The sequence below is a fragment of the Canis lupus genome, chromosome 13 (assembly GCF_003254725.2).
Source record: "Canis lupus dingo isolate Sandy chromosome 13, ASM325472v2, whole genome shotgun sequence".
In the NCBI taxonomy this organism is placed as follows: Eukaryota; Metazoa; Chordata; class Mammalia; order Carnivora; family Canidae; genus Canis; species Canis lupus.
Window position 1 is genome coordinate 24,550,622 of NC_064255.1, and position 19,750 is coordinate 24,570,371.

Below are 19,750 nucleotides of genomic sequence, written 5' to 3' on the forward strand. Positions count from 1 at the left end.
ATGAGAAAATTGGAAATAATTCTTCCAGCCCCATTCAAGCTTTCAGATGACAGCAATCCAAACTGATATTGACTGTAAAACCAAAAATAATTCTAAGTCAGACCACTCCGCTAAGTCATTCTTGGATTCTTGACCATGAGAAACTCTTGAGATAATAAATGCTTGCTATTTTAAGCTACTAAATACTGGCATAATTTGCTCCATCAGAGTAGATTGCTAATATTCAATACACATGTATACTTACTCTATGAAAGAAAGACTCTCTCAGTGCTCTACCTTGTCATGTTCCCATCCTCTTTCCTTCCACCCAGACAAGTAGTCTGGGCTGGTATTTTAGTAGTAGAGGGTTCATGCATCCCTTCATTCAGTCATTTGCTTACAACAGTTCATTCAAAAACTTTTGTGGGCAATTACCTTGTGCCAAGTTCAACTATTAGTGACATTCATGTTCCTGAATCCTGTGGATACTATTTAGTCTCTGTTTTCCTTGTAATCACAGAAATATGGAACACAGAAATTGAATATGTCTTTTAAAGTTGTTTAAAAATATTTCTGTGTAAAAGATAGGTTTCATAAACCCATTCTTCTTCTTCACCACACTCCTTCCTCTGGGGTAATTATGATCTTTTTGCAACTTGCTTTTCTATGAGTGCAACATTATGATATTTAGATTTATCTATGTTGACACATGTAGCACAGAACATCCACATTAACTGTTGTCTAGTGCCCATTATACAACTATACAATAATTTATTAATAAGTTCCCCTTTGGGAGCATTTGGCCGGTTTCCACTTTTTCACCTCTATTAACCACACTACATTGCCATTCTTGTAGATGAATTCTTAACTCTCTATATAAGATTTCTCTAGGGTGTATATTCATCTTTAACCTTCTAGATATAACCAAAATATTCTCAAATTGATTGTCCTAATTTATGCTTCCATCCAACGTACATGGAAAGGTTCCATTTCTCCACATCCTCACCAACATTTTATATTACAAGGTTTGCTTTCCTTCCTTTTCTCTTCTTTCCCTTCTTCTTTTATTTGAATCTGCAGTTGTAGTTTTTATTTAATCATTCATTTTGTGTCCCTTGGCCACTTATGTTTCTTTATCTGACTTATTTATTTATAAATTTTGCCCACTTTTGTATTTGGTCATTTGCATTTTTGGATTGATGGATAAGAATTATTTACATAATTTGTATACTAATATTTTCTCAAAAGCTTGTTTGAGATTTGGTTTTCTAAAATTGTGTTATCTTTTATTAAGTGGAAATTTAAATTGTTAATATAGGCGAATACAAAATCCCTTAGGGTTTAGACATTTTGTGACCAGGTCCAGAAATTATATACTCCTTGGCATGAAAAAATTGTTATACATTTTAGTATACATAAATTTTACTTTTTCAAATTTTATTACCTTTTTAGTTTTTTTCCCATCTTTATTGAGATATAATTGATATATAACATTGGGTAAGTTTAAGGTATAGAGTGTATTGATTTGATATTTCACATTTAGATTTTTATTCCATATGTAATCTTTTGGAATAAGGTGGATGTAGAGACCTCATCTTTTTAAAGTAGATAACTCATTTCTCCACTAGTGTGTATTGTATACTCCATTCTTTCCTCACTTGTTCATCATATTTAAGTATCAAATAGTCATGGATCTGTTTCTGAATTCTCTATTTTTCTCTGTTGGTCATTTTTACCTATTATTAAACAACTACTATGCTGTTCTAATTGGTATGGTGTCTCATAAATTTTGATATAAATCATGTTTGTCATGTGTATTCTTAACAGTTTCCTATTACAAATAAGTGCTAGGAAGTTTCCAAAGTTTGTGAATAGCTTTCATGATCTTGATTGGAAATGAATCTAGTCTATAGATCAGTTTGGGAAGGACTGACATATACCTATGTGGGTTCCTCCAATACATATGGGTTTTTTTTTCCAATACATATGGTTATCACCAATTTATTTAGTTCTTTTTAAATGTACTTAAAAAGTTCTATAAATTTTTCCTTAAAGATCATGCAGATCCTATATTATAAATGGCTAAGTATATTTTAAACTTTCAGTTTCAGATGTAACAATTGTATAACATCATAATTTATTATTACATCAATGTTTTCAACATTGATGAGCTACCTTATTAGTTCCAAAGAATTATTTGAAATATTCTGAGATTTTCTACCTAGATTACCTTATTCTCTGCTAAAAGTAGCAGTTTTAGTTCTTCCTTTTGATCTTTATACTTTTTTTCTTGTTTTATTGCATTGGCTAGAATCTCCTGTGTAGTGCTGAATGGAAGTGACATATGGTGATTTGCCTTCTTCTTGACACATTCCTAATGTTTAGCCATGTAGGATGGTGCATTCTACAGGCTTACAGTAGATATCCTGAACCTTATTGACCTTCATAAAATTTTACTATATAATTACTTTTATAATTATTTAATGTAATTGTATAATGCCTCCCTCTTCAGAATCTAACAGATTACTAATTTTGTAGCTGGCACATTAAAAATATTAAGCAGATTACTACTGAATAAACAAATGAGTGCAACTAATGTGGTCTCTCTACATCTCCACTGAAGTTCAGATAAAGTTATTCCCCAATCTTATCCCCTGCCTTTAGCTATGGCATTTAATTTCATAGTGGGAAGGGACCTTAGTTATTGTCTCCACTAAACTCCTCCTGTTCCAGATTAGGAACCTGTGAATCAGAAAATTTAAGTGACTAGCTCAAGGTAACTCAGACTGAGGGTTTCAGGATGACTTGTGGCTCTTTTTGAGATGGTCCCTACCCACGTGAATAATCTCATTTGTTTGATATTCTGTCTTATGTTTCTATTGAACTACTTCAGGATGCCATGTTTTCTCTGGGTCTTTATGCTTGCTTTATACTCCATCTGGGGCAATTTTTCCTTCCAAACTACTCACCTGCTTTCACCCATTTCCTTTTGATTTGTCAGGTCTTACTATGAATACCACTTCATCTCAGACATCTGCTATGACATGCTCACACTCAGTATGTTCATATTCATAAAACCTGTACTTCTCCTCTCATAGCACTTATTAAGCTTTAAGTTAATACTTTAAAAATAAACGACCAACACACTGGACTTAAAAATTTTGTGTGGACATTGGTCTTAAGTCTCCTTTTTGGTGGGATCTTTGTCTGGTTTTGGGATCAAGGTAATGTTGGCCTCATAGGATGAATTTAGAAGTTTTCCTTCCATTTCTATTTTTTGAAACAGCTTCTGAAGAATAGGTATTAATTCTTCTTTAAATGTTTCATACAATCCCACTGGGAGGCCATCTGGCCCTGAACTCTTGTTTTGGGGAAATTTTTGATGGCTGCTTCAGTTTCTTTGCTGGTTATGGGTCTGTTAAGGTTTTCTCACTATTCACAGATAACATGATACTCTGCAGAAAACCCAAAAGACTCCACCCAAAAATTGCTAGAATTAATACAGGAATTCAGTAAAGTCACAGGATATTAAAATCAATATACAGAATTCAATTGCATTTCTATACACTAACAATGAGGCAGAAGAAAGAGAAATCAAGTAATTGATCCCATTTACAGTTGTACCAAAACCCATAAAATACCTAGGAATAAACCTAATGAAAGAGGCAAATGATCTGTACTCTGAAAACTATAGAACACTTATGAGAGAAATTGAAGAAGACACAAAAAAATGAAAACCTTCCATACTCAGAGATTGAAAGAACAAATACTGTTAAAATGTTTTTGCTACCCAAAGCAATCTACACATTCAATGTAATCCCTATCAGAATACCATCAGCATTTTTCCTAGAGCTGAAACAATCTTAAAATTTATATGGAGTCAGAAAAGACCCCAAATAGCCTAAGTAATGTTGAAAACAAAAACCAAAGCTGAGGGCATCACAAATGACTGACTTCAAGATATATTACAAAGCTGAGATCATCAAGACATTATGGTACTGGCACAAGAACAAACATAGATCAATGGAACAGAATAGAGAACCCAGAAATGGACCCTCAACTTTATGGTCAACTCATCTTCAACAAAGCAGGAAAGAGTATCCAATGGAAAAAAAGAAAATCTCTTCAACAAATGGTGTTGGGAAAATTGGACAACCACATACAGAAGAATGAAACTAGACTATTTTCTTACACCACACACAAAAATAAACTTCAAATGTATAAACAACCTAAATATGAGAGAGGAATTCATCACAATCCTAGAGGAGAATACAGGTAGCAACCTCTTTGACCTTGGCCACAGCAACTTTTTACTAGACATGTCTCCAAAGGCAAGAAAAACAAAAGCAAAAATGGAGTTCATCAAGATAAAAAGCTTCTACACAGCAAAGGAAACAGTCAACAAAACTAAAAGGCAACCTACAGAATGGGAGAAGATATTTGCAAATGACATATAAGATAAAGAGCTAGTATCCAAAATCTATAAAGAACTTATCAAGCTCAACACCTCCAAAAAACCCACTCAAGAAATGGGCATAAGACATGAACAGACATTTCTCCAAAAAAGACACATAAATCATCAACAGACACATGAAAGAATGCCCCACATCACTCAGCATCAGGGAAATACAAATCAAAACTACACTGGGATACCACCTCACACCAGTTACAATAGTTAATGAACAACTCAGAAAGTAAGAGATGTTGGTAAGGATGCAGAGAAAAGAAAACCCTCTTACACTGTTGGTGGGAATGCAAACTGGTGGAGCCACTCAGAAAACAGTATGGACATTCCTCAAAAAGTTAAAAATAAAGCTACCCCGTGACTCAACAATTGCACTACCAGATATCCAAAGGATACAAGCATAGGGATTCCAAGGGGTACATGTACCCCAATGTTTACAACAGCAATGTCCATAATAGCCAAAATGGAAAGAACCCAGATGCCCTTTGACAGATGAATAGATAAAGAAGATGTGATATATATACAATGGAATATTATTCAGCCATCAAAAATAATGAAATCTTGCCATTTGCAATGACATGGATGGAACTAGAGGGTATTATGCTAAGAGAAATAAGTCAGAGAAAGACAAATACCATATGATTTCACTCCTATGTGGAGCTTAAGAAACAAAGCAGATGAATATAGGGGAAAATAAGGAAAAAATCAAATAAGGTGAAAATTGAGAGAGAGGCAAACCAAAAGAGATGCTGAACTCTAGGGAACAAACAGGGTTGCTGGAGGGGAGGTTGGTGGAGGGAAGTGATAACTGGGTGATAGGCATTAACGAGGGCACTTGAATTAATGAGCACTGGGTGTTATATGCAACTCATATGCATCACTGAATCCTACCTCTGAAACTAAATTTTTAAAAATTCAAAAATTTTTGTATGGAAAGTTGCCACAGCAGTATTGCTCAGACTTTTTTTTTTTTCCCCCAGGACCTAGCCCAGTATTCAGCGCTTAATAAATAGGCTGGCAATGAATATACTTTCAATCAGTAAATTTGTATCTTTCTCCTTATAAGCATAAAATGTCTCTGCTTCCATTAGACTGGTAACTATTCAAAAATCTGGTTGGAGATAAAGGTGGGCCTTGCTTGGTATGGTAAATGTGTTTCTGAAGAAGTAAATTGAATTACTTTTAAATGTTCTAAAAGAGATTGCTATTTAAAGGATCCATTTAGTAGAAGAGCCATTCATTTTCATGAAGCAAAGAATGTGATTATAAAAGTAAGCATTGCTTATCCTTCTGCAGCTTCAGGCTTTTGGAGCCTGCAGATCCTCAGGGGTTTGAGTGCCCCTGCTTGTGGTTGAGGGGTGTGGGAGTGGCAGTTTTTGCTGGACTTAGGAATGATTAAACACAAGGTTTGATCATCAACCCAATTAGTATATTTTTTAAAAATTATCAGACAGAATTTTGACCTCTCTTAGCAGAGACTTTATTATTTCAATCTTTCCACTTATAGATGCAGAAACTGAGAACACTTAATTTTTTTGCTTGGAAGACATCTATACAAATCGGCAGTCCCTAACATTACCATGTTGCAGAAAGTGAGGCCTGGAAGGGAACTCTGAGATCAATCTGTCCAACCCCTTTATGGTACAGATGGAGAAGCTGAGGACCAGGTGGTAAGTAACCTTGCCAAAGCCAAACAATTATTTATTGATGAGCTGGGACTACAGCACAGACCTTCAGTCTCTTAGTCCAGTGCTCTCTGAGCTGATTTACTCTTTAGAAGTTGACCAGTCCTAGGATTCAGATCCCTTAGAATATGTGCAGCATCTTAGTTGGGAACATAGAATCTGGAATTAGAAAGACTTGGATTTCAGTCCAAGCCCCCTACTTAACATCTCAGTGACTTTAGGCAATTTATACTACCTCTAGGAGCTCAGTTTACTCATCTGCAAAGTAGGGACAGTTCTGGTATTACCTTATAGGGTAGGTACATCTTTTACTAGATGGTGCACCTTACATGAGGGCCTGGCATATGGCAGCGGGTCAGTGGCAACAATGATGGTGGTGATGGTGGCGACAACATTGATGATGGTGGTGGTTTTAATGATTATGGGTCTCTCTCCTTTACTACTTTCTTCTACCTGTAGATAACAGGGTACAAACCCATCCTTTCTAATATAAGAATTGGCCATGACAAATATGGCCAACATAACTCAAGGTGAACACCACATTAAAACAATTGGCTAGTAAGAGGTGGTTCTAACTCTTGGTTATATAGAAATTGACTGCATTTAAGTTTGTTAAATGTTAATGGGCTGCTAACAGCCTCCAATCTAACGGAGCTGATGTCTTAGCTCCTGCACTAGAAAAACTACTGAAGAGAGACTCATTTGTTTTTCTTCTCTTTCCCAGTCTCTTCTCGCCTCTGCCTGAACATATAAAGAAACTCTCAGGCCCCAAATTAATAAAGAAACAAAAATCAAAGAAAAGCTTTACTTTAAATCTAACTCCCAGCAAAAATGAGAAGACTGCTATGTGGGTTTCAGAGTTAGGGATGCTTATGGCCTGACTTTCTGCTCTTCCTCTGTCTGCCAGCTTTGAACAGTATAGGAAACAGGACACAGAGAGGATGTGAGCTCTGTAGCTTCCAGAAGAGCTGATTCCAAGGGATCTTCTGTTTCTTATGAGAACATATTCCTAAGACCACTTTTTTTTTCTTACATAAAGTTCCTGTTTCTGCCTCTGCACATTTTAAAAGAAAAATTATCTGCCTGCCTGTTTTCCCATAAATATCAGCTCACACAATGTAGAAAGGGAGGGCCCTATCTTGTATTATGAGATTAGATATGTGCATGGCCACGGTCATTGAGAAGAGCCTCACAGAGAGTTGGAATGATCATTGCCGGCTTTTCAGCCATAATAAATTTCCACCTGGAATTTGAAAAACACTGTGGAACATATGCTAGTGATCCATTTAGTGGGGTCCCAGGTAAGAAAGACATCATCTGGGTAAATACCCTATAGTCACACTGTCAGGCTGACTGAATTCAGTGATACTTAACCCTTCAGCTTTGACATCACCCTTGCTTGGATCTTCTTTAACTGTCATGTTGTCCTTGACTGTCTACTGTAACACTGCTGCCTGGATGGATAACTGCTCCTATTGCTATCTAGAGTCACTCATACTGGTACTGATGCTGCTCCATTGTGGTTTTCCTCCTCCCAACAGGGCAAATGAAGTGATGCTCTACTCAGGCTAATCGTTGCTTCTCCCCATTTACCAAGCATGCTGTCTTTAACTCATCCACCATGTTACTGCCCTTCTACTTTAAAGGGGCCCCCTTTTTACAGGGGATCCACTAAGCAAACAAAGAATGCATCTCAATCTAAGGGAATCAGACCCCAGGGTGACCAGGAGACAGTTGGATTTCTTCTTTGAGCTGCACAATGAACCAGATTTTTGCTTGTCCCCCCCCCCAGGATATATATATACAATGGAATATTATTCAGCCATCAAATCATATGCAACTGATGAGTAAATGGAATAATACTTCTGAGCAAAACTAGAACAGAGCAGACACATGCAGAAGGGCAGAGATGAAATAAAAGAAAAGCAAGATGAGAACTTCCACTTCTCGGTGAGAGATAGAATGGCCATATTCCCCAGTGCACGTATGACACCCTCCATGCCCAGGACACAAACTACACTCTCAAACACTCTGCTTTTTCCCTCGTCTCTCCCACACTTCATACCTCTCCTCTCCTCTCCTCTCCTCTCCTCTCCTCTCCTCTCCTCTCCTCTCCTCTCTTCTTTTCCTATTCTCCCTCCCTCCCTCCTTTTTTCTTTCTTTCTTTCTTTCTTTCTTTCTTTCTTTCTTTCTTTCTTCCTTTCTTCCTTTCTTCCTTTCTTTCTCTTTCTATGTTTTTCCTTAGAGAGGGAGGCAGGAGGGGCAGAGGGAGAGGGAGAGAAAGAATCTCAACCAGGTTCCATGCCCAGCACAGAGCCTGACACAGGGCTCAACCCCATGACCCTGAGATTATGACCTGAGGCAAAATCAAGAGTCAGATACTTAATTGACTGAGCCACCCAGGTGCCCCAATCCCTCCCTCCCCTTTTTCTTTTAGTTGGGTTAAGTAGATTTATTTTCCTTACAATCAGCCTTTCCTAGCAGACATGCCTCATGCTTCCACATGCCATGTACTTGCATATGGCAGTTCCCTTTGACATTTTTGCCTGTCCTCCTTTGTCTCCTTGTAAAACCTGTATTCATCCTCAAGGACTCTGTTCAGCTGTCAGCACTGCAAAGCATTCCTCAGCATCCCCATGCAGGGTAAATCATTCCTTGTTCTTGTTTGTATTGTAGTGTTACTAGGCATTGGCATTGCCTATGATTTCTGACCCCCTTCCCTTGCTTTCATGATTTTCCTCCTCTTAGCTCCTCAATAGGGCAAGTAAAGCGATGCTCTGTGCTCAGGCCACTCCTTGTTTCTTCCCACTTACCAAGCATGCTACAAATTAGAAAATAATCCCTGGTCCTTTTCTTGCATATTCTCCAGGGAAGGGATCTGACGGATGACTGTGGATTTGTTTTCACTGGTAGGATATCACCCATAGTCCAGGTGTCCTCCTCTGTCCTCAGTCAGCTGCTTGTCCATTTTAGTATAATTGCCCCCAGCACTGGGATTTGCAGAGTTCAAGTGTTCCTATAAGTAGTGAATGGGTACTACGCCTTGCAGGGGAATAAGAAAAACATACCACAAAGCTATCATTCTCTTTACCTTTACAATTTCATTTGGAGAAAAAGTTTTATATATATTAAATAAAAATCCATATAGGGGATAAAGAGAAATGTGCAAAAGATGATATCATATAAAGAAAACAGTGCCATCCTTATAATGATAATAATTTTAAAATATTTGCAAGGGAATACAGTTATTTGTATTTACGACATCAGTAAAGCCATTTGTAGTAAAGACATTCACCTCCTGGGTCCTTTTCTTCTGGGACTGCCCCCAATGGCAACTACATGGCCATAATGGTGGCCTCTAGTGACAGGACTTCAGAGGGTTGATGGGGTTGGGGCCTGTATCATAAACCAAGTCAATCAAATTTTTCCTGTGAGGGTATTTTCAGTTTCGAAGGAAGGAAAAACACAAATACTCTTTTTGGGCGAAGAGGTAAGAGGTGAGGATTGTGTTTCCTCAGCCACCATATTTCACCCTTGGTTTACCTCTGCCAAATGGATGAAACTAGTTTGAAAGACTAAAGGTGATTATATTCTGGAAGAGAGAAGCAGAAATGAGGAATGGAAGGTGGCTTGGAATGTTTGTGTGCTTCTAACTCTTCCTGAGACCAGCTGCCACTCAGCCCTTCATGCATTTAAATAAAGTTCCCAGTCATTTGTCCCTCGTGTTTAACCTAAAGTTTGATGTCTGTCACTGGCCACCAAACATCCTGATAATGCAGATGCTACCTCTGTTGCTGCCCAGCAAGGCTAGTTATGCCTGACCTCTTTTTCCCTCTCTCCCTATCGTTTCTCACCAACCCAAGAACGCATTTCAGGATGCAAGATAACTACTATTATTGGTACCACATTGCCTTTTAAGCCTTAGATCTCAATAAGCCATTAGGCTGTGGAGGTCGTGGTTTAGACCCTGCTACTAACTGCAGGTGATAACCTCAAGCAGGTCATTTGACTGACCTGGGCTTCTATTTCCTCTCTAAAGTGAGGCATGCGGGTTACAAGTTTCTAGGATATAACATGAAAGAATAGGTAAGGGCTAACAAGCATCAGGATCTAAACCAGGGCTTACCAGTAGTCAGCATGATATTCTCCAGGGCTGGGGCTTATGAAGAGCCACAAAAAGGGAATCTGGAATATTTGCTGTTCCAAGTTTTTTAAGTCTCCCTACCAGCCCTCACCCATTTTGACTGACCCAGTGCTGGGTCCCAGGAGTGAAGATTGAAATAAACACAATTTCAGGTAAAAGCATGCTCCCGGAGCAGGGACTTAGGTGGAAGAAACAGGCTTTGGGAGTAATAAGTCCAGATGGAACACTCTCTCTCAGCCTAAACTCATGTTTCTGTGGCCTCCTGGCACATCGTGTCACTCTGGATCTCTCTGCTCCAGTTTAGCCTTTGAGCAGTTACCAGGGTGCTGTTGCTGACACAAATCCCATTGTAAATCATTTCTGCTGAAAATTCTTCAGATTGTTTTTGACTCCAAGAAAAGCCTCAACTTCTTAACATGGCATTCAAAACTACCGGGCCCCAAGGCCCTGCTCTCTGTTCCCGTTGGTCACCATGCCTGCACCCCCTGTCTCGTGCTTGCAGGACTTACTGGAAAGCTTTCTGATTAGGAATAGGCAAAGCTGTTCCTCACCTCTGTGCCTTTGAACAGTGAACAAGCTGTTTCCTCTGCTTGTGCCACTCCTGTCCCTACCCCACCCCTCCTTCTCCCCCATATCTGCCTGGTAAACTCCTATCCATCTTTCACTGCTGCTAAAATAGTATCTTCCCTATGAAACAATCCCTCACCCTCCCCTCTCTCAAGCATTTAATCTCTGCTTCTGTTTTCATCCTTCCCCTGGTTTCTTTTTTTTTTTTTTATTTATTTGCACTTCTATCTCCTGGCTAGCCTGCCAGCCACTCTGCAGCCTGGTTCATAGTAGCTTAGTCAAGATGCTTTCTGATAAATGCTTCTGAGCTATGGGATGAACCTAATTGTCTTCTTATTTATTGGACAAGAAGGAGGTTAAAAACGAACAAATATATGGTTCTCTAAGGAAATCTTGTAAAGAAACATCAAGAAATGGCACAAATTTGGCCTTTGGGTCATGGACAAGGCCTGGGATGTACGTTTTTATTCTTTGTTTTTTTGTGACTTATTGAAGCTGAACTATTTGAATTAGTAATGACTACACATCACTTGGTAAAAATCAAAAGGCTGTGAATACCTTTTTGTGTTGTGAGCGTTAGCACTCTTTCTTACAAGTAGGATTTATGAAAATTTTAAAGGACTGTAGAAGAGTCACACTCACCGCGTGAGTGATATTCAGGTAACATTTTCAGAAGATTATGGCACTTCCATCAATCACTCTGACACTGAGTTTAATGGCCTCCACCCTCTTCTTGCCACCTTCATGTCTGATATGTAGATAAAATATGAGATGTAAAAGAATAATAAGATGTTTCCATGGCTCTGAAAAGAGGACTGTGTCTCTTACCTAAAGATGTCAAGTCATTTGATTGCCCCTGCCTCCTCCAGGGCTGGCTTGCTCTCTCTTGCTTGTGCCCCCAGCTACTGCAAACCTTTCCAGCTGTGTATCCGGTTTGCAATATCACCATCAGTGCAAGCATTTGCTTACTGTTTTCCTCTTCTGATGGCTGGTAAGCTCCAGGAGGGCAGGGGCCACATTCCCAGGGCCTAGCACTGAGTCTGCCATGTGGTCAACATGGCTTGCTTATGAAGCAATGGATGAAAGACCCTGTTCAGACAGCATGTGTATGCATGTGTGTGTTGAAGTGTGCATATGTATGTTAAGTGGGAGGTGGGAACGTGGCAGTTAGAGGATGTGTAAGTGACATGTGCATGGGAATGCACATTATCTGCTCCATTCTGGTCCTTTAATGGATGTCAACAGACTTCCTCAGCTCGACCCTGCCAGTTTATAAAAGCAAGCTGCAAATGCTTGCTAATATTTTTGGCAAGTGTTGTTCAAACTGTCCTTTCTGCAAGAAGAACTCCCCAAGTTTTACTCTCTGTTGTTTATGTTATGAAACCAGTAGATTTTTTAAATGGTTTCCCAGTAGGAATGTATAGAATCATCTGGAATATGCTTTTTAAAAACTATACAGCTACACATCTCTTTCCTGTTCCCCTGGAGACAGAAAAACAAGCTCATGGCACAGTACACCCTCTCCTCTACTCAGCTGAGAATCACGATTCCAGGTAATTGCCAAAGGCGGGGATCATGTTGCTTTTGCTCACCGTTTCATTCTCAGTGTCCAGAACAGTGCCTGACCCATGGCACAAATATATCCTGGGGAATCACTGAATCTCTGCCTATCTTCTATGTTTGTTCCTGCCTTTATTGGTTTGGTTTGAATGCTTGGCTTTGTACCTTAACATGTACCCTCGCCCCCGTGTCCCCAAGATTTGACTCTTATCTCAGTTTCTCTCTTGTCAGTTTATAGCCTAGTGTTCCTGCCTACCACTTACTCCATCTGTCTGTATGGTCTCAGCATCATCCATCTTGGGAGAGTGCCCCCTGACTCAGCTCACTGATGTCCTGGGACTGGTTATCTTCTCCAAAAGGCCCTTGTCTAAATCTGACTGTGCCCCTTTTACCCTCGGGGTGAGAGATCTGGAAAATATTCATGCTGTTGGAGCTGAACAATACCCACAAGTGATACCTCCCCAGAGAGGTGACCATTTGCCTGCTTAACAATTACTTTTAGTGGCATTTGTAGTCATGCCATTAGATGTTGAGAGGACACTGGAGAGGAAGGTCCAGGATTCACATCCTAGTCTAAAATCTTCTCCTTGAGCAGTGTACTAGTCAGAGTTCTCCAGAGAAATAGATCCAATAGGAAGTGTGTATATATACAGAAGGAGATTCCTTTAAGGAATTGGCTCATGCAATTATGGCAGCTGAGAAATTTAAAATCTGAAAGGTAGGCCAGCAAGCTGGAAACCAGGGATTAGCTGATGCAGTTCAAGTCCAAAAGCCATCTGCATTCATTTATGCTTGAGAGCGGTAGGCCTTTTATTTGAGTGCATCTTCAACTGATTAGATGAGGCCCACCCACATTATGGATAGCAAACTGATTTCTCAAAATCCACAGATCTAAATGCTAATCACATCTAAAACCACCCTCACAAAAACATGCAGAATACTATTTGGCCACATATCTGAACACTGTGGCCCAGCCAAGTTGACACGTAAAATTAATCATCATAAGCAGTTTCCAGGTAACCCTGGATCTCTATTCCTTCAATAAAAAATAAGAGAGTGAGATTTGATGTCTGCCAACTAAATAATGAATTCCTTGTTTGGGAACAAGAATAACAAAACAGAGTCTAGAATTCAGGGACAAAGGATGTTCAAACACTTCTACCTCTTTTGATGTCTGACATCGAACATAGTACCTGGTATGTGGCTGGGAATGCTAATGGTTTGTGGATGGGACCAGAAGGCCTGGCTTTGAAAGGAGCCTACTCATGCTTTCTGCTGAATGTCAGTGGGTGGCATCCTAATTTTAAGTTTAGACACGTTACAATCTTTGTGTTACCATTATTATTTCTTGCCTTTTATTTTGCTCATTGATTTTTAGATGATTTAATTGGCCTTCTGGGCTTTCAAATCGATTTGGTGTTCTGTACTCAAATCAGTAATGGTTTTTCTGGAGCAGTTGACTACAGATCACCCCCTTGAGGCCTGCACCTTTTGGGCAGCCCTGCTGCATTTGACAGAAAGGACATTTTCTTCTTCCCCTTAGTACTTAGAATTTTTGTAGAAAGTACAGCATGTGACAAATTGCAGAGGCTATGTGGCTCCTATTAAAATACGGATCTTGTACTGGGAATATAAATTGGTGCATCCACTATGAGAAACAGCATGGAGGTTCCTTAAAAAATTATAAAAAGAACTACCATATGATCTAGCAATTCCACTTCTGGGCGTTTATCCAAAGAAGACAAAAACACTAATTTGAAGAGATATATGCAGCATTATTTACAGTAGCCAAGTTAGGGAAGCAACCTAAGTGTCCATTGACAGATGAATGGATAAAAAAGATATATATATTATAATACACACACATGTAATAGAATATTACTCAGCCATAAGAAAGAATGAAATCTTGCCATTTGGGACAACATGGATGGAGCTTGAGGGTATTATGTTAAGTGAAGTAAATCAGACAAAGACAAAGACCATATGATTTTACTTATAAGGGAATCTAAAAAAACAAACAAATAAAGAAACCAAAACAGAAACAGTCTCAAAGATACAAGAAACAAACTGCTGGTTTCCACAGAGGGGTGGGTTTCAGGGATGGGGGAAATAGGTAAAGAAGATTAAGAGGTACAAACTTTCAGTTACAAAACAAGTAAGTCAGGGGATGTATGAATAACATATGGAATATAGTCAATAACATGGTAATAACTTTGTATGGTAACAGATGGCAACTAGTCTTGTAGTGGGGATCATTTTGTAATGTATAGAAATATTGAATCTCTGGGGCACTTGGGTGGCTCAGTCGATTAAGCATCTGAATCTTAGTTTAGGCTCAGGTCATGCATGATCTCAGGGTCCTGGAATCCAGCCCCTCATTGGGCTTCCTCTCAGCAGGAAACAACTTGTCTCCCTCTCTCTCTCTGCCTCTACATCCTCAAATAAATAAGTAAATCTTTAATAAAATTTAAAAAAGAGAAATATTAGAATCTCTGAGATGGATAACTGAAACCAACAGGATATTCTATGTCAATTATACTTCAATTAAAAAAAATTATACTTCAATTAAAATAAAATGTATAGACCTTGTGTCTCTCCAAGGAAGGAAATATGACCCGTGATAAATAAGGGAGTGTGTATCCAGCATTCAGAAGAGACTGGAAAGGGATGTTGAAGTGTAAATACCAATATCCTGTTGAATATTTGCACAGCCCTTAGGTAGTGAGCCGAAGTCACAGGGCAGGCTTACAGATTCAAACACCTAGAGGGCTAGGCAGGGAGGAGAGACTACTGGCTGGGCAGGGTCTTTGATAAACCGTAACCACAAGCAAAATCAAATGAGCTCCTTTGTTGTCAGGTAGGAGTAGGAGCCCAGTGCTGCTGGAGTTTTCAGTCAAAACCTGAAATCTGGGATTCTATGTAAAATGAAAATTTTAAGGGCTGGCAATTCATTCAAATTGAATGTGAAAATCAGCATACCATGTCTGCAGGCCAAGTCCCAGCCTACCAGTGGCTGGTTTATGGCCTCCTTCTGTCTTACTTTTTATAAAACTGGGATGATTCTAAGTGCTTGTCTCTTATAAACAAACATTTAGAAGACATTTGTTCTTGTTTGACGTATAACAGGTTGCAAACCTGGAGCTCTGTAGACTGCCCTTGTTTCAGTGGGGTTGGGGAGACAAGATTTATCCTGTAGCTGGTGAAGCTGAGGCCTCAGGACTATTGATTGCAAGGCTTCTTTTAAAGCCCTGGGTGAGCCGTGGCAATGTGATGGTATGATCATATGTTTTCATGAAATTTTAAAAGTAAGATAGTCTAGCTGCAATGCTTTAGGACCATGGTCTGTATCTGCTGTTTTCTCTTTTTCACACCTTCCACAGTGTCCGGTGGTGGCATAGTGGCTTGGGGACATATTTTAGAGATACAGCTATCAAGGCTTCTCAATCTTGGCAATCTTGACACTTTGGGCAGGATAATTCTTTGCTGTGTGGACTATCAATCCTGTACCTTGAAGGATATTTGTAGCAGTCTGGCCTCCCACGCCAGTAGAAGCCCGCAAACCCTTCATCCCCACCCCTAAAAGTTGTGATAAACCTCCCTTGGTTGAAAATTGAACCCACATCCATTGAGAACCATTGAACTAATGAGAGGTTAATTTGTGGATACCTTTAGCTTGAGTTGTAACATAATCGTGTGGCTCAGGGTCACATTGGTGTATGAGTTTACTAATAGTAAACTAATAGTTCCTGTATGGTTATGAATTCCACAAACACTCATACTGCTCCTAGTTTCAACTCATCTAACCTCATGATACCAAGGTTCAGGACTAGGATGACAGATCCCTGAATGGAAGTACATGAAGACACACATGGGATGGAGTAGAAAGAAAAGTTAGAAATGATGGAGTAAGAAGCCACTCTATTAAAATTTCTTCCAAAAAAAAAAAATAAAATAAAATAAAATAAAATTTCTTCCAAATCTTACAAGTCACATATGAAAGAAACTTGATAGAGACTTTCTCAATTCTGATAGCAATCCCCAAATTGTATGTGACTTTACCAATGATGTATTGTTGACTTTGAAAGAAAATTATCTAGCTTATCGATGATAATAAAAATAAATTCCAAACCATGCTAGAGGAAAGACTGAATTATTTTTCTTTTCACACTTTTGAAAATATTACAAAGTTGTTATCTTATATAGAAGGATTCAAAGAGCCTATGCTAAAACTACAGCTAAAAATATAGCAAAAAGTGTTGCAGAGGAGTTCCAGGTAGTTGAGTATTATTTTTCTGAGTTTTATATTTGTAGTATTTGTCAGCATTTTAAAATGTTTATTTTGCAGTGACTTATTCTCATTCTAAATAAATATTTATTTTGTATCCAGTTTTATAGATCTTTAAAAGAAGGCACATCTCTCCCCACCCCCACTGCCACAGTTACATAAACTTCAGTCCCCTTAAAAAAGCTAGATTTGGATTTTAGATGTTAAATTGTGATAGAGATCTCTAGAGTATTTATGCAAGTAATTTCTGGAGAGATCTGGTGTTGTGCCATGAGTCTGCCCCTGTCCCTTCTCTGCTCATCTCCCAATCACCAAGGTGAGGGAAAAGGATAGTCTTATTTTTACATCAAATGGAAAGAAGTGCTGCAACAGGACCACTCCAAAAACTTGATGTTAGGTCCTGCAACTGGAGTGACAGTAAGGCTAGTACTTGACTCGTGGCTGGAAATCTAAAAGAGAGAGCCAGTTCTGGCTAGCTGTCCAGATCACCACAGCCAACTAGAGGTGACTGCACTGGGCCACCTATACTCACAGAGTTTATAAAGGGTAAAAATGTCCAAGTGTTTCCCATGAGCCAGAAAGAAATCACATGCAGCTCTCTTAAATCCTAACCAGGAGGGTACTCAGAGGCATGATGGGGCTCCAGAAAGTTCATGTGGTCTATTGAAGAACAAGGAACTGAAGGGTACTCTGTGTAATGCATCACAGGAAGTCCTACTAAATGTGCTCAGGAAAAATCTCTGAAGAACCTATAGGGATGCCAATAAGACACAGTGCCAATCTTTAGGTACCTGTCAGACCCAGATATGTGGGAGGTGAAGTTAAAATGGTACTAGTCAAATAAGAAATATCCTGTTCTCCTTACCTCTCCTCCTTCTCCTCAATCCCTTCATAATCAAGGTTGGCATTAATTGGGAAGGAAGTAAGCAAGAGAGAAAGAGAGGAGGACATAGTACTTTGCATACCAAAGGCTCTGACCGCTTAACCTTAGAAAGGTCCTCTTATATGGTTGGCTGGTGACTGGGAACGTGGATTTGGGGAAGGTTACCATTCTTCCAACTGATCATAGTAGTTCAATTGGCCTAAACTGGTTATACAAACAATGTTTTATGCTGAACTCCTGCCATCCTTCTGGGCATCTGGAATTTTAGTACATGCTAGGCAAGGGCACCTATGTGATAAACCCCCAGTCAAAATCCTAGGTGCTGTGTCTCTAATGAGCTTTTTTGCTTGGCAACCTTTCACACATATTGTTACAGTGCATTGCTAAGGGAATTTTCATCCCCTGTGACTCCATTAAGAGGGGACTACAGAAGCTTGCATCTAATTTCCACCAGACTTTGTTCCATGTGCCTTTTGTCTTTTGATTTAGCTTTGGCACAATAAATCAGAGCCATGAGAACGATGTACATGAGACCTGTAAGTCCTCCGAAGAAATCATCAAGTCCGAGGTGGTCTTAAGAACTTCCCAACACAAAGCCCTGGATATTGAGATAGAAAATTTACTTTTGAATGAGGCTTTAAAGCCCTGGTTATTACACAGACTAGAGATTTTGAATGATTAAATGAATACTGTATTTTGGGCTTAAAGTGGGCAGAAATGCCATGAGGCCAGGCAAGTTTTCATGCAATGATAGGACAACCAACTCTATTAATAAGTCTAATGGGAGAGTGGAAAAGAAAAAGAAAATTACATTCTGATTATATCCAATGAGGCAAGCTTGTTCAGCACGTTGATGTACTACACATTAGTCCATTGAATTTTCAATGTCACCAGTAGAAACAGAAAGAGCTTTACAAACAAGGAAACCAAAGCAGATAAGACTTAAAAAGACTTTCTCAAGTCCACAGGGTGATAAGGGAATGAGCCAGGTATTGCAGTTAGGTTCTCTGCTTCCAAGGTTTGAGTTTTTTCCACTTTGCTACATTGACTTTGTTGCTTAATGGAGAGTGATGGGATCAACCAAAAATCTATAGTTCCATCCTCTAAAAATAAAAATGACTTTACTGCTCTATAGACTCTGTCCATATTCATTAAGCATGTGTCCTTTGATATATATTATCTTATCTGGGGGCTTAGTTTGGATCAGGTCATGTCCCCCACTTTAAACCAATGACCTTGGAGCAAGCTGGCTCGCGAGAAAATGGAGACTGCGCCCTTGATCGTAGACACCCAGAAAATCCCTGGTGGAGCCTGTGCGTATTCATGTTTACACACACACACACACACACACACACACACACACAGATTTTTGTCCCACCTGAGTAACATACTGAATATATCACATCTACGGTAATGCTGATCAATAAAAAAGAAAGTCTTTCCTAAGTGCCATCAATTATGGCCATAGCTAGATAAATTCATGAGCAAAATCCAAACCAAATCATCTGTTTGATCACTGAGCTGGTTTTTTGGACACTAAGCTAAGTATGAGAGATACAGTAATGAACACACCCAGCAGTTGGCCTGAGAAGTTCAGAGGTTAGCAGAGAAGATAGACAAGGACATCAAACAGCAATTTTAGTGAGATGGAGCACAGTAGAATCAAGAAGAGGGGCAATTTAGATAGACTGCTTGCTTTGGATCATATCTTAGTTCTTCTGTTTTCTGTTAGCTTTGTGACCTTGGGCAAGTGCCTTAACTTTTCTGGGTTTTAGCTTTATCATCTATTGTCAATTAGCACCAGCTACATGTGAGGCTATTCAACTCAATGTGAGCCAACCGTACATAGAAGATTGGATTCTGGATTATAATTATGATGAGGTCACATCTTTGCTCTCAGGAAGTTCTCTTTCTATTGGGGGAGATACACAAGTAAATAGGCAGTCATCATAAACCAGAAGTGCTCCCATAGAGACAGTTAAGAGCAATGTAGGCCTTCATTGTTACTCAAATGTAAAGACTACTCTTTGGTGACTGATAGGTCCTGTACAGAAAGAGGGACTGACAGACAGCCTGAATTACATTCAAAGGAGAGTCAAGAGTATGATGAAGGGGTGCAGAACCAGGAGACATGAAGAGCAATGGAATGAAATAGGAAGATTTATTGAACCAGAAGAAAATA

The 19,750-nt window shown here is 39.2% G+C and overlaps 1 long non-coding RNA gene across 1 annotated transcript in view; it reads left to right on the forward strand.

The window, feature by feature from the left end:
* The window catches only part of LOC112662332 (uncharacterized), a 64,264-nt gene that overhangs the window by 3,600 nt on the left and 40,914 nt on the right, over positions 1-19,750 (forward strand). The window contains exon 4 of the long non-coding RNA XR_003138413.3: positions 5,952-6,114. This is a non-coding gene — a long non-coding RNA (uncharacterized LOC112662332). The remainder of the gene's footprint in view (positions 1-5,951; positions 6,115-19,750) is intronic.